The sequence below is a fragment of the Salmo salar genome, chromosome 26 (genome assembly GCF_965601325.2).
Source record: "Salmo salar chromosome 26, fSalSal1, whole genome shotgun sequence".
Lineage (NCBI taxonomy): Eukaryota > Metazoa > Chordata > Actinopteri > Salmoniformes > Salmonidae > Salmo > Salmo salar.
The window spans coordinates 56,950,016-56,967,635 of NC_138316.1; positions in this window are offsets into that span (position 1 = coordinate 56,950,016).

A 17,620-nucleotide genomic window follows, 5' to 3' on the forward strand; every position below is an offset into this window, starting at 1 on the left:
TGAGCAGGCGGCGGCGACTGCGCCGGTGCAGTCAACCAGTCAGATCGGTGGTGAACCATGCTCGGAACCGAGGGAGCAAGGCTGCGTCATGGTGACTTCCACGGAGAGCGAGAGTGATGAAGGCGGCGGTGTGTCCTCCAGAATTGAAGGTTGGAGGAATGGAATTTTGACTGAATATGAACACTTTGCTATTGGTAAAAACCCTTCAGTTAAACGAATTGACAATAGTCGCACCAGTCTATCCAGAGTACGACAATTCCTCCGCTATATGTCAGAGGGCAAGGCCGATGAAGGACTGTGTTCTCTGGATAACTACAGACGTGTGTATGAGTGGTATGGTGAATGTGAAGACCGTTGTTTGGCACCATCCACGTTAAAAATGTACCGAGCTGATGTTCGAAGTTTCCTGAATTATCTTATTCAGTTCCGGCCAAAAGGTCTGCAGGCTAAAGCCAGTGGAATTCGAAAGTTGTTACTCTGCTTGGCAAAGATGGACAGGGATTCGCGGCAGAGCCAGGCAACACACAGGGCAAAATTCCGCAAACGGTGCAGGGACGAGGTGCTCAGCGCTGCGGAGTTAAGCCGGTTTGTTGAGCTAAGTAATCAAGCTATTCCTTCGGTTCTCAGTAGGCTGGAGGTCCGAGCCACCTGCGCTGATAGACGTAGGTTTGCGGCTCTCATGTCCAGCCGGTTGGCCATCTTTAATGGCACTCGACGATCCCCAGTCACCACCTTCAGTGAGAGGGAATTTACTGAAGTAACCCCGGAAAGTGGGGGTTATCAGATGTGCATTTCAAGCCACAAAACGAACTATAGCTTCGGTGAGTGCAGAGTTGTTCTATCTGAGCAGGAATACACTTGGCTTAAACGATTCCATCAGATCAGGCCTAATCTGAGTGGAATCACCTCAGACACAACACTCTTCTTTTTCACGTCCTGCGGTCAACCGTACGGCAATCTCTGTGAGTATGTGGGCCAGATATTTGCAGAGTTTGGCATTGGAAGTAAAGTCACCTTCGGTACAATTCGACGAAGCGTTGCTACATTGAACTTTAATCAAGGCTCGGTTACAGACCGGGGAACTGTGGCTGACCATATGTGTCATTCTCTGGAAACGCAGGCACGGTACTACCGGTACCATGATTTGCCTCGTAACGCCAGCCGAGCGCGGTCACTAATTGAGGGACAAATCAACCCATGATTCACTGATAAATAAAGAACATTTATTTGAAATTCACCCATGTCTTTGTGTGTCATTTGGTCACGGTTGAGAATGTATGGAGGCCTGAGGGTCTGAAATACCAGGGTGTTATGGGGTACCAGGTGCACTGAGCTGAAGAGACAGGCCGAGATAGAGGGCAGGCAGGTGGGCAGGCAGGGTAGAGAGAGTAAGCCTTGGTAACCAGTTCAATCACCAGGTACACATGCTGGACTTAGTGCAATGAGAGAGAAGTATGACTCTGTCATTGAATTGTATTGGGTTACCAGGTGACCTTGGTGGGGGGTGTGGGTCCCCCCTATGGGGTCTCCCTAACCCCCCTATGGTGGTCTCAGAGTGGGCATGTAGGTCTGTATACCCTTTAAAAATGTCACCCCTCCATAAATTGATCTATGGCGCCATCAAGCGACTTTTTAAATGTACTTATCCCACTGACATGGGACAGCAGTGGGGTGCTGAAACATGTGTCCTGGGGGTGGTGATGGCCTTTAAAAGTATTTAAAACCTTTTTAAAAAATTGGTCCTGGTAACCCAGAATAAAACCAGGTGCCCGTTTGGACTTAGTGCAATTTCTGAGAAGAAAAACATAGTCATTTTTCTGAAGATTTTTTGAAAAGCTATATAATTCCCTCTTGCTGTATCTCATTGAGTTGGGCCCTTAGGATGGTGCTCTAAGGGTGGGTATGGAGGTCCATATGCCCTCTATAAGTATTTAAAACCGTTTTTCAAAAATTGTCCTGGTAACCCAGAATAAAACCAGGTGCCCGTTTGGACTTAGTGCAATTTCTGAGAAGAAAAACATAGTCATTTTTCTGAAGATTTTTTGAAAAGCTATATAATTCCCTCTTGCTGTATCTCATTGAGTTGGGCCCTTAGGATGGTGCTCTAAGGGTGGGTATGGAGGTCCATATGCCCTCTATAAGTATTTAAAACCGTTTTTCAAAAATTGTCCTGGTAACCCAGAATAAAACCAGGTGCACGTTTGGACTTAGTCTCTGAAGCGAACTGAAAAGTTGGCACTTTGTAACTTTTTTGACCAAAATCTGAAATTTTCAAATAATGATTAAAAATACTTCCTGAGGGGCTAGAGGTCCCAAATTTTGGCTCATACCCTCTCTCGTGATGGGCAACAATTAGCCCCGGGTCAGAAAATTTCGCTTCCATAGGAACCTATTTTTTCGGTAAACGGAACTTTTTTTCGCAAACTTAAAACTCGATTTTCTATTATAAATTGTTATGGAAAAACGGTTTAAATTAGATGGAAATGTTCGTCTACGTGTGCCCTTTCGTGCAAAAAAACCCCCATCCTGATTGGAGTTGTACTTTTCGATTTATTCAAGTTTAAAGTGTCCTACCGTGACATCGGGAATAGCCTTGAAACTGTGTGAGTGACAGTTATTTTTACACACTCGTGGCCGTGTGGGGCAGACAGGTACCGGCGCGATTTGAGAAACCTGGTTTTTGACAACTGGAGAACCACATTCCGTCGGCGACCCATAGGTGGTTGCTACTCTGGCCGAATAGGGAGTGCTTTATGGACACTTTTGAGGGTTACAAGCCCCTCGGAACCATGGTAGTTCGGTCCTTATCCCTTCGGCGACCGATTGATGATTACTACTCATGCCGAATAGGGAGAGCTTTATGGACACTTTTGAGGGTTACAAGCCCCTCGGAACCATGGTAGTTCGGTCCTTATCCCTTCGGCGACCGATTGATGATTACTACTCTGGCCGAATAGGGAGTGATTTATGGACATTTTTGAGGGTTGCTTGTCCCTCATAACCATGGTTCCTTTGGTTCATATCCCTTCTGCGCCTGATTGGTCGTTACTACTCAGGCCGAATAGGGAGTGCTTTATGGACACTTTTGAGGGTTACAAGCCCCTCAGAACCGTGGGTACTTTGGACCATATCCCTCCGGCGCCCGATTGGTCCTAAGTATTGATCCGATTTTCCCAGCTTGGTGGTGGGAGGATATTGAGCTCTGTCCTGGACAGGTGGTCTATCCCAGCTATCACCTTGTGGGTTTGGGTCCTCCATGACCATGGTTCTTGTCCCATGAATGTGTCCGTCCCTAGCTTCCAACACGTTGCGTATCCATGGTTGTCCTCTGTTGTCGAGCCTGTTTTACATCTTCTGACCGATTTGCAATCTGTTTCCACCTGGGAGGGCCCCTGTCGGCCGGCCATTGGTCGGTGTTCAGACGGACGGTTCCTCCCGCCCCACGTGGAATTGCCTCTATCGGGGGAGCCCCTGTCGGAGACGGTTATCCCCGTCTTAATGTCAAGCTTCAGCCGCGCTCCGTTCGTGCGAGATCTAGCCGGCCCGTCTGTCTCAGTGGCCCTACATTGGTGGGGAGTGGACTACCCAGGTAGCGATGCCTGCGGATGACGTTCACCCATACCGTACCGGCGCCAGAAACACATGTATTTCTCAAACCCTGTCTTTTATCCACGTTGATGGCGTTCCGAATTAACCCTCCAGCTAAGACAAGATACCTGATTAAGCGGTGCCCCGGCACCTGTGGCTCCGGCCACGGGCAGTTCAGGGCCTCCCGCTGGGCGCACGGTGGATTGACCTAGGGCCTCCTCCCCTCACGGGATAGGAGTGGTCCCTGGCTGTTCTCCGCTTAGTGTGCCCGGGTACAACCTCTATGTTGTGAGTGGCTACCTGGTTGATCCTGCCAGTAGCATATGCTTGTCTCAAAGATTAAGCCATGCAAGTCTAAGTACACACGGCCGGTACAGTGAAACTGCGAATGGCTCATTAAATCAGTTATGGGTTCGATTCCGGAGAGGGATCCTGAGAAATGGCTACCACATCCAAGGAAGGCAGCAGGGGTGCAAATTACCCACTCCCGACACAAACCAAACTCTGCTGTGGGTCGGGTAGGGTAGGGGGCTCACGCCTCCCGCCTCTCCCTTCCCTCGGCGCGGGTGAACTGGTCCTAGCCCGGTTCCCCGCAGTTCCTTTTTGCCTGGGATGCGCCCGACTGGCTCCATCCCCTTTCCCCGTTAGGCACGGCTAGATGACGCACCGATGGGTGGGTGTGTAGGCCGCTACCGAGGGGGACTGGGGGTGTCCGGTGAACCGGGACTTCCCGAAATGGTCTCACATTTTTAAGCGGCTTGAGTATCACCCAGTATCCTCGCGCGGCACTGGGAACCCAGTCAACCGCTCTGCGCCCCGGCGCAGGCGGGGGTTTAATGTCTCCCCGGCCCCACCGGCGCTTCGGCGACGGCGGCAGAGGAGCACCCGGAGGCCCCCATAAAGTTAAACCTACCTGTCTTTGAACTATGACCTCTCGCTCTGGCGAAGGGCGGAGGAAAGGAGGGCAACCTCCCCAACTCCCAACCCTTGAAACACGGACCAAGGAGACTAACGCACGCGCAAGTCAGAGTGTTTTCTCCGACACACCCCGTGGCGCAATGAAAGTGAGGGCCGGCGCGCGCTGGCTGAGGTGGGATCCCGGCCCTACGGGGTTGGGCGCACCACCGGCCCGTCTCGCCCGCTCTGTCGGGGAGGTGGAGCGTGAGCGTGTGCGATAGGACCCGAAAGATGATGAACTATGCCTGGGCGGTCCTGACGTGCAAATCGGTTGTCCGATCACCGCGGTGAGCACGGAAGCTGGGCGGGAAACCCGAGAGAGGGGCCCAAGCCCTGGAAAGAGTTGCAGTTCCGGCGGCGTCCGGTGAGCTCTTGCTGGCCCTTGAAAATCCGTAAGAGAGGGTGTAAATCTCACGTCGGGCCGTACCCATATCCGCAGCAGGTCTCCAAGGGCAACATCCTCTGGCATGTTAGAACAATGCATGTTAAGGAAAGTTGATGAGTCAGATCCGTAACTTCGGGGTAAAGATTGGTTCTAAGGGCAGGGCTGGGTAGGTCGGGCTAGGGTGTGAAATGAGGCTGGGCTCGATTCATGCCGATCTCCCCAGAAAGATGCTCGTCGGCCCCAGTAACAAGGGGTAAGGGATCTCCGGCGGGTATGTAGCCTTCGAACCAAGCTTTTTTGGGACAGAAGGCGTCTTCCTCCACCTCCCCCGTTATTTCTAACTGGTTACCAGGTGCACAGAGAAGGGCCAGGAGGCAGAGTCCGGAGGCCCAGAGAGAGAGTGGGCAAGCAGACTAAAGAAGGTGGGTACCCGGGTGCAAAGTACCACCAGCACCTGGTAATCCTGGTGTGGACTTAGTCTCTGAGTGGTAAGCTGCAGGGTGACCAGGTGCACGAAGGCCGTTTTGGATCACCAGGTGCACGCGGTTCGTAACAGCGGGGCTATATGCTTTAGTGTCCGAGGAAGGGTGCTTAAGAGTGGGTGCCCTGGTTCGGATGGTGGTGGGTGCCCTGGTTCGGATGGTGGTGGGTGCCCTGGTTCGGATGGTGGTGGGTGCCCTGGTTCGCATGGTGGTGGGTGCCCTGGTTCGGATGGTGGTGGGTGCCCTGGTTCGGATGGTGGTGGGTGCCCTGGTTCGGATGGTGGTGGGTGCCCTGGTTCGGATGGTGGTGGGTGCCCTGGTTCGGATGGTGGTGGGTGCCCTGGTTCGGATGGTGGTGGGTGCCCTGGTTCGGATGGTGGTGGGTGCCCTGGTTCGGATGGTGGTGGGTGCCCTGGTTCGGATGGTGTAAGAGCTTGTGGTGGGGGGTATCCCCCACTGGAGGTCATGCCCATAGAGAGGGGTGTTCCCCGGAGAGTGGGTGAAGGCTATCACTACCTGGTAACCCAAAATAATACCAGGCCCACAGCTGGACATAGTGCAATTTCTGAGAATTTTTGGACTTAGTCATTTTTCAAGAAAGCTCTGTCACTAACTTACATTGATGTTTAAAATGTCCAGTGGCGCCCTCTTGTGGAACATCCCGGGTGGGGGGTGTGTGAGAGGGGGGTATGGGACCGCCTATGGGGTGCTCCCTATCCGGGCATAGTAGTTTGAGGGAGTAAGCTCTACTCTCATGCCCGGAGAGATGGGTGTTCCCCGGATAGTGAGTGAAGGCCTAGAGGCCTGGAGGTCCGTAGTTCCACTGTCCTTAAGGGGGGCAGAGCAGTCAGCCTCTCTGGAGGTTGGCTGCTCTGTCCCCCTTTTTTTTTGGCCTAGTAACCCACAATTATACCAGGCCCACAGATCTGGCCAATGCCCAAACACACATAAAAACACTCATAAATCAGAAATGCTTTATCCCAGTGACATGGGGCTTCAGTATGTATCTCACATAGATAGATATGTTATGTGTGTACCATTTAAAAGTATTTAAAACCATTCTGAATGATTTTGACCTCAAAATAATACAATCACATGATTTGGCCTGGTAACTTAAAAACACATGAAAACCCTCATAAATCAGAAATGCTTTATCCCAGTGACATGGGGCTTCAGTATGTATCTCACATAGATAGATATGTTATGTGTGTACCATTTAAAAGTATTTAAAACCATTCTGAAGACTTTTGACCCCAAAATAACACAAGGCCCACAGCTGTGGCCAATGCCCAAACACACATAAAAACACTCATAAATCAGAAATGCTTTATCCCAGTGACATGGGGCTTCAGTATGTATCTCACATAGATAGATATGTTATGTGTGTACCATTTAAAAGTATTTAAAACCATTCTGAATGATTTTGACCTCAAAATAATACCATCACATGATTTGGCCTGGTAACCTAAAAACACATGAAAACCCTCATAAATCAGAAATGCTTTATCCCAGTGACATGGGGCTTCAGTATGTATCTCACATAGATAGATATGTTATGTGTGTACCATTTAAAAGTATTTAAAACCATTCTGAATGATTTTGACCTTATTTGAAAGCTCCATAAATTGATCTATGGCGCCATCAAGCGACTTTTTAAATGTACTTATCCCACTGACATGGGACAGCAGTGGGCTGCTGAAACAGGTGTCCTGGGGGTGGTGATGGCCTTTAAAAGTATTTAAAACCTATTTAAAAAATGGTCCTGGTAACCCAGAATAAAACCAGGTGCCCGTTTGGACTTAGTGCAATTTCTGAGAAGAAAAACATAGTCATTTTTCTGAAGATTTTTTGAAAAGCTATATAATTCCCTCTTGCTGTATCTCATTGAGTTGGGCCATTAGGATGGTGCTCTAAGGGTGGGTATGGAGGTCCATATACCCTCTATAAGTATTTAAAACCGTTTTTCAAAAATTGTCCTGGTAACCCAGAATAAAACCAGGTGCACGTTTGGACTTAGTCTCTGAAGCGAACTGAAAAGTTGGCACTTTGTAACTTTTTTGACCAAAATCTGAAATTTTCAAATAATGATTAAAAATACTTCCCGGGGGGCTAGAGGTCCCAGACTTCGGCTCATACCCTCTCTCGTGATGGGCAACAATTAGCCCCGGGTTAGAAAATGTCGCTTCTATAGGAACCTATTTTTTCGGTAAACGGAACTTTTTTTCGCAAACTTAAAACTCGATTTTCTATTATAAATTGTTATGGAAAAACGGTTTAAATTAGATGGAAATGTTCGTCTACGTGTGCCCTTTCGTGCAAAAAAACCCCCATCCTGATTGGAGTTGTACTTTTCGATTTATTCAAGTTTAAAGTGTCCTACCGTGACATCGGGAATAGCCTTGAAACTGTGTGAGTGAGAGTTATTTTTACACACTCGTGGCCGTGTGGGGCAGACAGGTACCGGCGCGATTTGAGAAACCTGGTTTTTGACAACTGGAGAACCACATTCCGTCGGCGACCCATAGGTGGTTGCTACTCTGGCCGAATAGGGAGTGCTTTATGGACACTTTTGAGGGTTACAAGCCCCTCGGAACCATGGTAGTTCGGTCCTTATCCCTTCGGCGACCGATTGATGATTACTACTCATGCCGAATAGGGAGAGCTTTATGGACACTTTTGAGGGTTACAAGCCCCTCGGAACCATGGTAGTTCGGTCCTTATCCCTTCGGCGACCCGATTGATGATTACTACTCATGCCGAATAGGGAGAGCTTTATGGACACTTTTGAGGGTTACAAGCCCCTCAGAACCGTGGGTACTTTGGACCATATCCCTTCCGCGCCTGCCCTAAGGATTTGGGCCGTCAAAGGGCATTAGGGCCTATGGGTTTGGGCCTTCAAGGGCAGTACACTAATCTCTGAATCCGTATCAGAGTGCCTCTTTTCAGGCATATTGACAAGTGTGTATAGCCCTGGAAGCCTATGAAAGTACCAGGGCATGGCTGTCTGGCCTTGGCATTATGCCCTAAGGATTTGGGCCGTCAAAGGGCATTAGGGCCTATGGGTTTGGGCCTTCAAGGGCAGTACACTAATCTCTGAATCCGTATCAGAGTGCCTCTTTTCAGGCATATTGACAAGTGTGTATAGCCCTGGAAGCCTATGAAAGTAAAGGATTTGGGCCGTCAAAGGGCATTTGGGCCGTCAAAGGGCATTTGGGCCGTCAAAGGGCATTTGGGCCGTCAAAGGGCATTAGGGCCTTGGGTCTTTAGGTTCCCAGGCTCTCGGTGGAAAAAAACGGTGTGATCCCCAGCGGGGCTCGAACACCGATCGTCAGATCGTAAGCCACAGCCGCTACCCCCATGGCCAACTGGGCTTTGACGAACAAAGAGGCCCTGGAAGCCTATGAAAGTACCAGGGCATGGCTGTCTGGCCTTGGCATTATGCCCTAAGGATTTGGGCCGTCAAAGGGCATTAGGGCCTATGGGTTTGGGCCTTCAAGGGCAGTACACTAATCTCTGAATCCGTATCAGAGTGCCTCTTTTCAGGCATATTGACAAGTGTGTATAGCCCTGGAAGCCTATGAAAGTACCAGGGCATGGCTGTCTGGCCTTGGCATTATGCCCTAAGGATTTGGGCCGTCAAAGGGCATTAGGGCCTATGGGTTTGGGCCTTCAAGGGCAGTACACTAATCTCTGAATCCGTATCAGAGTGCCTCTTTTCAGGCATATTGACAAGTGTGTATAGCCCTGGAAGCCTATGAAAGTAAAGGATTTGGGCCGTCAAAGGGCATTTGGGCCGTCAAAGGGCATTTGGGCCGTCAAAGGGCATTTGGGCCGTCAAAGGGCATTAGGGCCTTGGGTCTTTAGGTTCCCAGGCTCTCGGTGGAAAAAAACGGTGTGATCCCCAGCGGGGCTCGAACACCGATCGTCAGATCGTAAGCCACAGCCGCTACCCCCATGGCCAACTGGGCTTTGACGAACAAAGAGGCCCTGGAAGCCTATGAAAGTACCAGGGCATGGCTGTCTGGCCTTGGCATTATGCCCTAAGGATTTGGGCCGTCAAAGGGCATTAGGGCCTATGGGTTTGGGCCTTCAAGGGCAGTACACTAATCTCTGAATCCGTATCAGAGTGCCTCTTTTCAGGCATATTGACAAGTGTGTATAGCCCTGGAAGCCTATGAAAGTACCAGGGCATGGCTGTCTGGCCTTGGCATTATGCCCTAAGGATTTGGGCCGTCAAAGGGCATTAGGGCCTATGGGTTTGGGCCTTCAAGGGCAGTACACTAATCTCTGAATCCGTATCAGAGTGCCTCTTTTCAGGCATATTGACAAGTGTGTATAGCCCTGGAAGCCTATGAAAGTAAAGGATTTGGGCCGTCAAAGGGCATTTGGGCCGTCAAAGGGCATTTGGGCCGTCAAAGGGCATTTGGGCCGTCAAAGGGCATTAGGGCCTTGGGTCTTTAGGTTCCCAGGCTCTCGGTGGAAAAAAACGGTGTGATCCCCAGCGGGGCTCGAACACCGATCGTCAGATCGTAAGCCACAGCCGCTACCCCCATGGCCAACTGGGCTTTGACGAACAAAGAGGCCCTGGAAGCCTATGAAAGTACCAGGGCATGGCTGTCTGGCCTTGGCATTATGCCCTAAGGATTTGGGCCGTCAAAGGGCATTAGGGCCTATGGGTTTGGGCCTTCAAGGGCAGTACACTAATCTCTGAATCCGTATCAGAGTGCCTCTTTTCAGGCATATTGACAAGTGTGTATAGCCCTGGAAGCCTATGAAAGTACCAGGGCATGGCTGTCTGGCCTTGGCATTATGCCCTAAGGATTTGGGCCGTCAAAGGGCATTAGGGCCTATGGGTTTGGGCCTTCAAGGGCAGTACACTAATCTCTGAATCCGTATCAGAGTGCCTCTTTTCAGGCATATTGACAAGTGTGTATAGCCCTGGAAGCCTATGAAAGTAAAGGATTTGGGCCGTCAAAGGGCATTTGGGCCGTCAAAGGGCATTAGGGCCTTGGGTCTTTAGGTTCCCAGGCTCTCGGTGGAAAAAAACGGTGTGATCCCCAGCGGGGCTCGAACACCGATCGTCAGATCGTAAGCCACAGCCGCTACCCCCATGGCCAACTGGGCTTTGACGAACAAAGAGGCCCTGGAAGCCTATGAAAGTACCAGGGCATGGCTGTCTGGCCTTGGCATTATGCCCTAAGGATTTGGGCCGTCAAAGGGCATTAGGGCCTATGGGTTTGGGCCTTCAAGGGCAGTACACTAATCTCTGAATCCGTATCAGAGTGCCTCTTTTCAGGCATATTGACAAGTGTGTATAGCCCTGGAAGCCTATGAAAGTACCAGGGCATGGCTGTCTGGCCTTGGCATTATGCCCTAAGGATTTGGGCCGTCAAAGGGCATTTGGGCCGTCAAAGGGCATTAGGGCCGTCAAAGGGCATTAGGTTCCCAGGCTCTCGGTGGAAAAAAACGGTGTGATCCCCAGCGGGGCTCGAACACCGATCGTCAGATCGTAAGCCACAGCCGCTACCCCCATGGCCAACTGGGCTTTGACGAACAAAGAGGCAACGAGGTGATCTTTATGGTCAAATTTCCAATCAGTCCAATTGGTCTGATATTGGCCCACACCTGGGGCTCATTAAGCCCTAGTTAGGGTTAGGTCGTTGTTTGGTGGAGCAAACAAAGAGACATACACGCACGCAGGAGAGAGAAGCTATGAACAGTAGACTAAAACGTGATTGTGGGCTTTGTTCCAAGCGGAATATCGTGCGGATAGACCGACATTTCAAGTCTGTCCATGCACTTAAGCCTGCTACTACAGAATGGAAGCGTGCTATGCAATCTAGCCGGCGTTCAACTGAGAGACAGCAGCCCGAATCATGGCAGTGTATGCAGCCTAACAACGGTGTTGCACCGCAGCTGGAGCCCTGGGAGAACCCTGGGTATTTCCAGTGTGTTGAAAGTGAGTTGTCCGTGGAGCAGCAGCTGGTAGACAAGGGTGAGCAGTCCGCGGTGGTGGATCAGCAGCTGTGGGACGAGAGTGAGCAGGCGGCGGCGACTGCGCCGGTGCAGTCAACCAGTCAGATCGGTGGTGAACCATGCTCGGAACCGAGGGAGCAAGGCTGCGTCATGGTGACTTCCACGGAGAGCGAGAGTGATGAAGGCGGCGGTGTGTCCTCCAGAATTGAAGGTTGGAGGAATGGAATTTTGACTGAATATGAACACTTTGCTATTGGTAAAAACCCTTCAGTTAAACGAATTGACAATAGTCGCACCAGTCTATCCAGAGTACGACAATTCCTCCGCTATATGTCAGAGGGCAAGGCCGATGAAGGACTGTGTTCTCTGGATAACTACAGACGTGTGTATGAGTGGTATGGTGAATGTGAAGACCGTTGTTTGGCACCATCCACGTTAAAAATGTACCGAGCTGATGTTCGAAGTTTCCTGAATTATCTTATTCAGTTCCGGCCAAAAGGTCTGCAGGCTAAAGCCAGTGGAATTCGAAAGTTGTTACTCTGCTTGGCAAAGATGGACAGGGATTCGCGGCAGAGCCAGGCAACACACAGGGCAAAATTCCGCAAACGGTGCAGGGACGAGGTGCTCAGCGCTGCGGAGTTAAGCCGGTTTGTTGAGCTAAGTAATCAAGCTATTCCTTCGGTTCTCAGTAGGCTGGAGGTCCGAGCCACCTGCGCTGATAGACGTAGGTTTGCGGCTCTCATGTCCAGCCGGTTGGCCATCTTTAATGGCACTCGACGATCCCCAGTCACCACCTTCAGTGAGAGGGAATTTACTGAAGTAACCCCGGAAAGTGGGGGTTATCAGATGTGCATTTCAAGCCACAAAACGAACTATAGCTTCGGTGAGTGCAGAGTTGTTCTATCTGAGCAGGAATACACTTGGCTTAAACGATTCCATCAGATCAGGCCTAATCTGAGTGGAATCACCTCAGACACAACACTCTTCTTTTTCACGTCCTGCGGTCAACCGTACGGCAATCTCTGTGAGTATGTGGGCCAGATATTTGCAGAGTTTGGCATTGGAAGTAAAGTCACCTTCGGTACAATTCGACGAAGCGTTGCTACATTGAACTTTAATCAAGGCTCGGTTACAGACCGGGGAACTGTGGCTGACCATATGTGTCATTCTCTGGAAACGCAGGCACGGTACTACCGGTACCATGATTTGCCTCGTAACGCCAGCCGAGCGCGGTCACTAATTGAGGGACAAATCAACCCATGATTCACTGATAAATAAAGAACATTTATTTGAAATTCACCCATGTCTTTGTGTGTCATTTGGTCACGGTTGAGAATGTATGGAGGCCTGAGGGTCTGAAATACCAGGGTGTTATGGGGTACCAGGTGCACTGAGCTGAAGAGACAGGCCGAGATAGAGGGCAGGCAGGTGGGCAGGCAGGGTAGAGAGAGTAAGCCTTGGTAACCAGTTCAATCACCAGGTACACATGCTGGACTTAGTGCAATGAGAGAGAAGTATGACTCTGTCATTGAATTGTATTGGGTTACCAGGTGACCTTGGTGGGGGGTGTGGGTCCCCCCTATGGGGTCTCCCTAACCCCCCTATGGTGGTCTCAGAGTGGGCATGTAGGTCTGTATACCCTTTAAAAATGTCACCCCTCCATAAATTGATCTATGGCGCCATCAAGCGACTTTTTAAATGTACTTATCCCACTGACATGGGACAGCAGTGGGGTGCTGAAACATGTGTCCTGGGGGTGGTGATGGCCTTTAAAAGTATTTAAAACCTTTTTAAAAAATTGGTCCTGGTAACCCAGAATAAAACCAGGTGCCCGTTTGGACTTAGTGCAATTTCTGAGAAGAAAAACATAGTCATTTTTCTGAAGATTTTTTGAAAAGCTATATAATTCCCTCTTGCTGTATCTCATTGAGTTGGGCCCTTAGGATGGTGCTCTAAGGGTGGGTATGGAGGTCCATATGCCCTCTATAAGTATTTAAAACCGTTTTTCAAAAATTGTCCTGGTAACCCAGAATAAAACCAGGTGCCCGTTTGGACTTAGTGCAATTTCTGAGAAGAAAAACATAGTCATTTTTCTGAAGATTTTTTGAAAAGCTATATAATTCCCTCTTGCTGTATCTCATTGAGTTGGGCCCTTAGGATGGTGCTCTAAGGGTGGGTATGGAGGTCCATATGCCCTCTATAAGTATTTAAAACCGTTTTTCAAAAATTGTCCTGGTAACCCAGAATAAAACCAGGTGCACGTTTGGACTTAGTCTCTGAAGCGAACTGAAAAGTTGGCACTTTGTAACTTTTTTGACCAAAATCTGAAATTTTCAAATAATGATTAAAAATACTTCCTGAGGGGCTAGAGGTCCCAAATTTTGGCTCATACCCTCTCTCGTGATGGGCAACAATTAGCCCCGGGTCAGAAAATTTCGCTTCCATAGGAACCTATTTTTTCGGTAAACGGAACTTTTTTTCGCAAACTTAAAACTCGATTTTCTATTATAAATTGTTATGGAAAAACGGTTTAAATTAGATGGAAATGTTCGTCTACGTGTGCCCTTTCGTGCAAAAAAACCCCCATCCTGATTGGAGTTGTACTTTTCGATTTATTCAAGTTTAAAGTGTCCTACCGTGACATCGGGAATAGCCTTGAAACTGTGTGAGTGAGAGTTATTTTTACACACTCGTGGCCGTGTGGGGCAGACAGGTACCGGCGCGATTTGAGAAACCTGGTTTTTGACAACTGGAGAACCACATTCCGTCGGCGACCCATAGGTGGTTGCTACTCTGGCCGAATAGGGAGTGCTTTATGGACACTTTTGAGGGTTACAAGCCCCTCGGAACCATGGTAGTTCGGTCCTTATCCCTTCGGCGACCGATTGATGATTACTACTCATGCCGAATAGGGAGAGCTTTATGGACACTTTTGAGGGTTACAAGCCCCTCGGAACCATGGTAGTTCGGTCCTTATCCCTTCGGCGACCGATTGATGATTACTACTCTGGCCGAATAGGGAGTGATTTATGGACATTTTTGAGGGTTGCTTGTCCCTCATAACCATGGTTCCTTTGGTTCATATCCCTTCTGCGCCTGATTGGTCGTTACTACTCAGGCCGAATAGGGAGTGCTTTATGGACACTTTTGAGGGTTACAAGCCCCTCAGAACCGTGGGTACTTTGGACCATATCCCTCCGGCGCCCGATTGGTCCTAAGTATTGATCCGATTTTCCCAGCTTGGTGGTGGGAGGATATTGAGCTCTGTCCTGGACAGGTGGTCTATCCCAGCTATCACCTTGTGGGTTTGGGTCCTCCATGACCATGGTTCTTGTCCCATGAATGTGTCCGTCCCTAGCTTCCAACACGTTGCGTATCCATGGTTGTCCTCTGTTGTCGAGCCTGTTTTACATCTTCTGACCGATTTGCAATCTGTTTCCACCTGGGAGGGCCCCTGTCGGCCGGCCATTGGTCGGTGTTCAGACGGACGGTTCCTCCCGCCCCACGTGGAATTGCCTCTATCGGGGGAGCCCCTGTCGGAGACGGTTATCCCCGTCTTAATGTCAAGCTTCAGCCGCGCTCCGTTCGTGCGAGATCTAGCCGGCCCGTCTGTCTCAGTGGCCCTACATTGGTGGGGAGTGGACTACCCAGGTAGCGATGCCTGCGGATGACGTTCACCCATACCGTACCGGCGCCAGAAACACATGTATTTCTCAAACCCTGTCTTTTATCCACGTTGATGGCGTTCCGAATTAACCCTCCAGCTAAGACAAGATACCTGATTAAGCGGTGCCCCGGCACCTGTGGCTCCGGCCACGGGCAGTTCAGGGCCTCCCGCTGGGCGCACGGTGGATTGACCTAGGGCCTCCTCCCCTCACGGGATAGGAGTGGTCCCTGGCTGTTCTCCGCTTAGTGTGCCCGGGTACAACCTCTATGTTGTGAGTGGCTACCTGGTTGATCCTGCCAGTAGCATATGCTTGTCTCAAAGATTAAGCCATGCAAGTCTAAGTACACACGGCCGGTACAGTGAAACTGCGAATGGCTCATTAAATCAGTTATGGGTTCGATTCCGGAGAGGGATCCTGAGAAATGGCTACCACATCCAAGGAAGGCAGCAGGGGTGCAAATTACCCACTCCCGACACAAACCAAACTCTGCTGTGGGTCGGGTAGGGTAGGGGGCTCACGCCTCCCGCCTCTCCCTTCCCTCGGCGCGGGTGAACTGGTCCTAGCCCGGTTCCCCGCAGTTCCTTTTTGCCTGGGATGCGCCCGACTGGCTCCATCCCCTTTCCCCGTTAGGCACGGCTAGATGACGCACCGATGGGTGGGTGTGTAGGCCGCTACCGAGGGGGACTGGGGGTGTCCGGTGAACCGGGACTTCCCGAAATGGTCTCACATTTTTAAGCGGCTTGAGTATCACCCAGTATCCTCGCGCGGCACTGGGAACCCAGTCAACCGCTCTGCGCCCCGGCGCAGGCGGGGGTTTAATGTCTCCCCGGCCCCACCGGCGCTTCGGCGACGGCGGCAGAGGAGCACCCGGAGGCCCCCATAAAGTTAAACCTACCTGTCTTTGAACTATGACCTCTCGCTCTGGCGAAGGGCGGAGGAAAGGAGGGCAACCTCCCCAACTCCCAACCCTTGAAACACGGACCAAGGAGACTAACGCACGCGCAAGTCAGAGTGTTTTCTCCGACACACCCCGTGGCGCAATGAAAGTGAGGGCCGGCGCGCGCTGGCTGAGGTGGGATCCCGGCCCTACGGGGTTGGGCGCACCACCGGCCCGTCTCGCCCGCTCTGTCGGGGAGGTGGAGCGTGAGCGTGTGCGATAGGACCCGAAAGATGATGAACTATGCCTGGGCGGTCCTGACGTGCAAATCGGTTGTCCGATCACCGCGGTGAGCACGGAAGCTGGGCGGGAAACCCGAGAGAGGGGCCCAAGCCCTGGAAAGAGTTGCAGTTCCGGCGGCGTCCGGTGAGCTCTTGCTGGCCCTTGAAAATCCGTAAGAGAGGGTGTAAATCTCACGTCGGGCCGTACCCATATCCGCAGCAGGTCTCCAAGGGCAACATCCTCTGGCATGTTAGAACAATGCATGTTAAGGAAAGTTGATGAGTCAGATCCGTAACTTCGGGGTAAAGATTGGTTCTAAGGGCAGGGCTGGGTAGGTCGGGCTAGGGTGTGAAATGAGGCTGGGCTCGATTCATGCCGATCTCCCCAGAAAGATGCTCGTCGGCCCCAGTAACAAGGGGTAAGGGATCTCCGGCGGGTATGTAGCCTTCGAACCAAGCTTTTTTGGGACAGAAGGCGTCTTCCTCCACCTCCCCCGTTATTTCTAACTGGTTACCAGGTGCACAGAGAAGGGCCAGGAGGCAGAGTCCGGAGGCCCAGAGAGAGAGTGGGCAAGCAGACTAAAGAAGGTGGGTACCCGGGTGCAAAGTACCACCAGCACCTGGTAATCCTGGTGTGGACTTAGTCTCTGAGTGGTAAGCTGCAGGGTGACCAGGTGCACGAAGGCCGTTTTGGATCACCAGGTGCACGCGGTTCGTAACAGCGGGGCTATATGCTTTAGTGTCCGAGGAAGGGTGCTTAAGAGTGGGTGCCCTGGTTCGGATGGTGCCCTGGTTCGGATGGTGGTGGGTGCCCTGGTTCGGATGGTGGTGGGTGCCCTGGTTCGGATGGTGGTGGGTGCCCTGGTTCGGATGGTGGTGGGTGCCCTGGTTCGGATGGTGGTGGGTGCCCTGGTTCGGATGGTGGTGGGTGCCCTGGTTCGGATGGTGGTGGGTGCCCTGGTTCGGATGGTGGTGGGTGCCCTGGTTCGGATGGTGGTGGGTGCCCTGGTTCGGATGGTGGTGGGTGCCCTGGTTCGGATGGTGGTGGGTGCCCTGGTTCGGATGGTGGTGGGTGCCCTGGTTCGGATGGTGTAAGAGCTTGTGGTGGGGGGTATCCCCCACTGGAGGTCATGCCCATAGAGAGGGGTGTTCCCCGGAGAGTGGGTGAAGGCTATCACTACCTGGTAACCCAAAATAATACCAGGCCCACAGCTGGACATAGTGCAATTTCTGAGAATTTTTGGACTTAGTCATTTTTCAAGAAAGCTCTGTCACTAACTTACATTGATGTTTAAAATGTCCAGTGGCGCCCTCTTGTGGAACATCCCGGGTGGGGGGTGTGTGAGAGGGGGGTATGGGACCGCCTATGGGGTGCTCCCTATCCGGGCATAGTAGTTTGAGGGAGT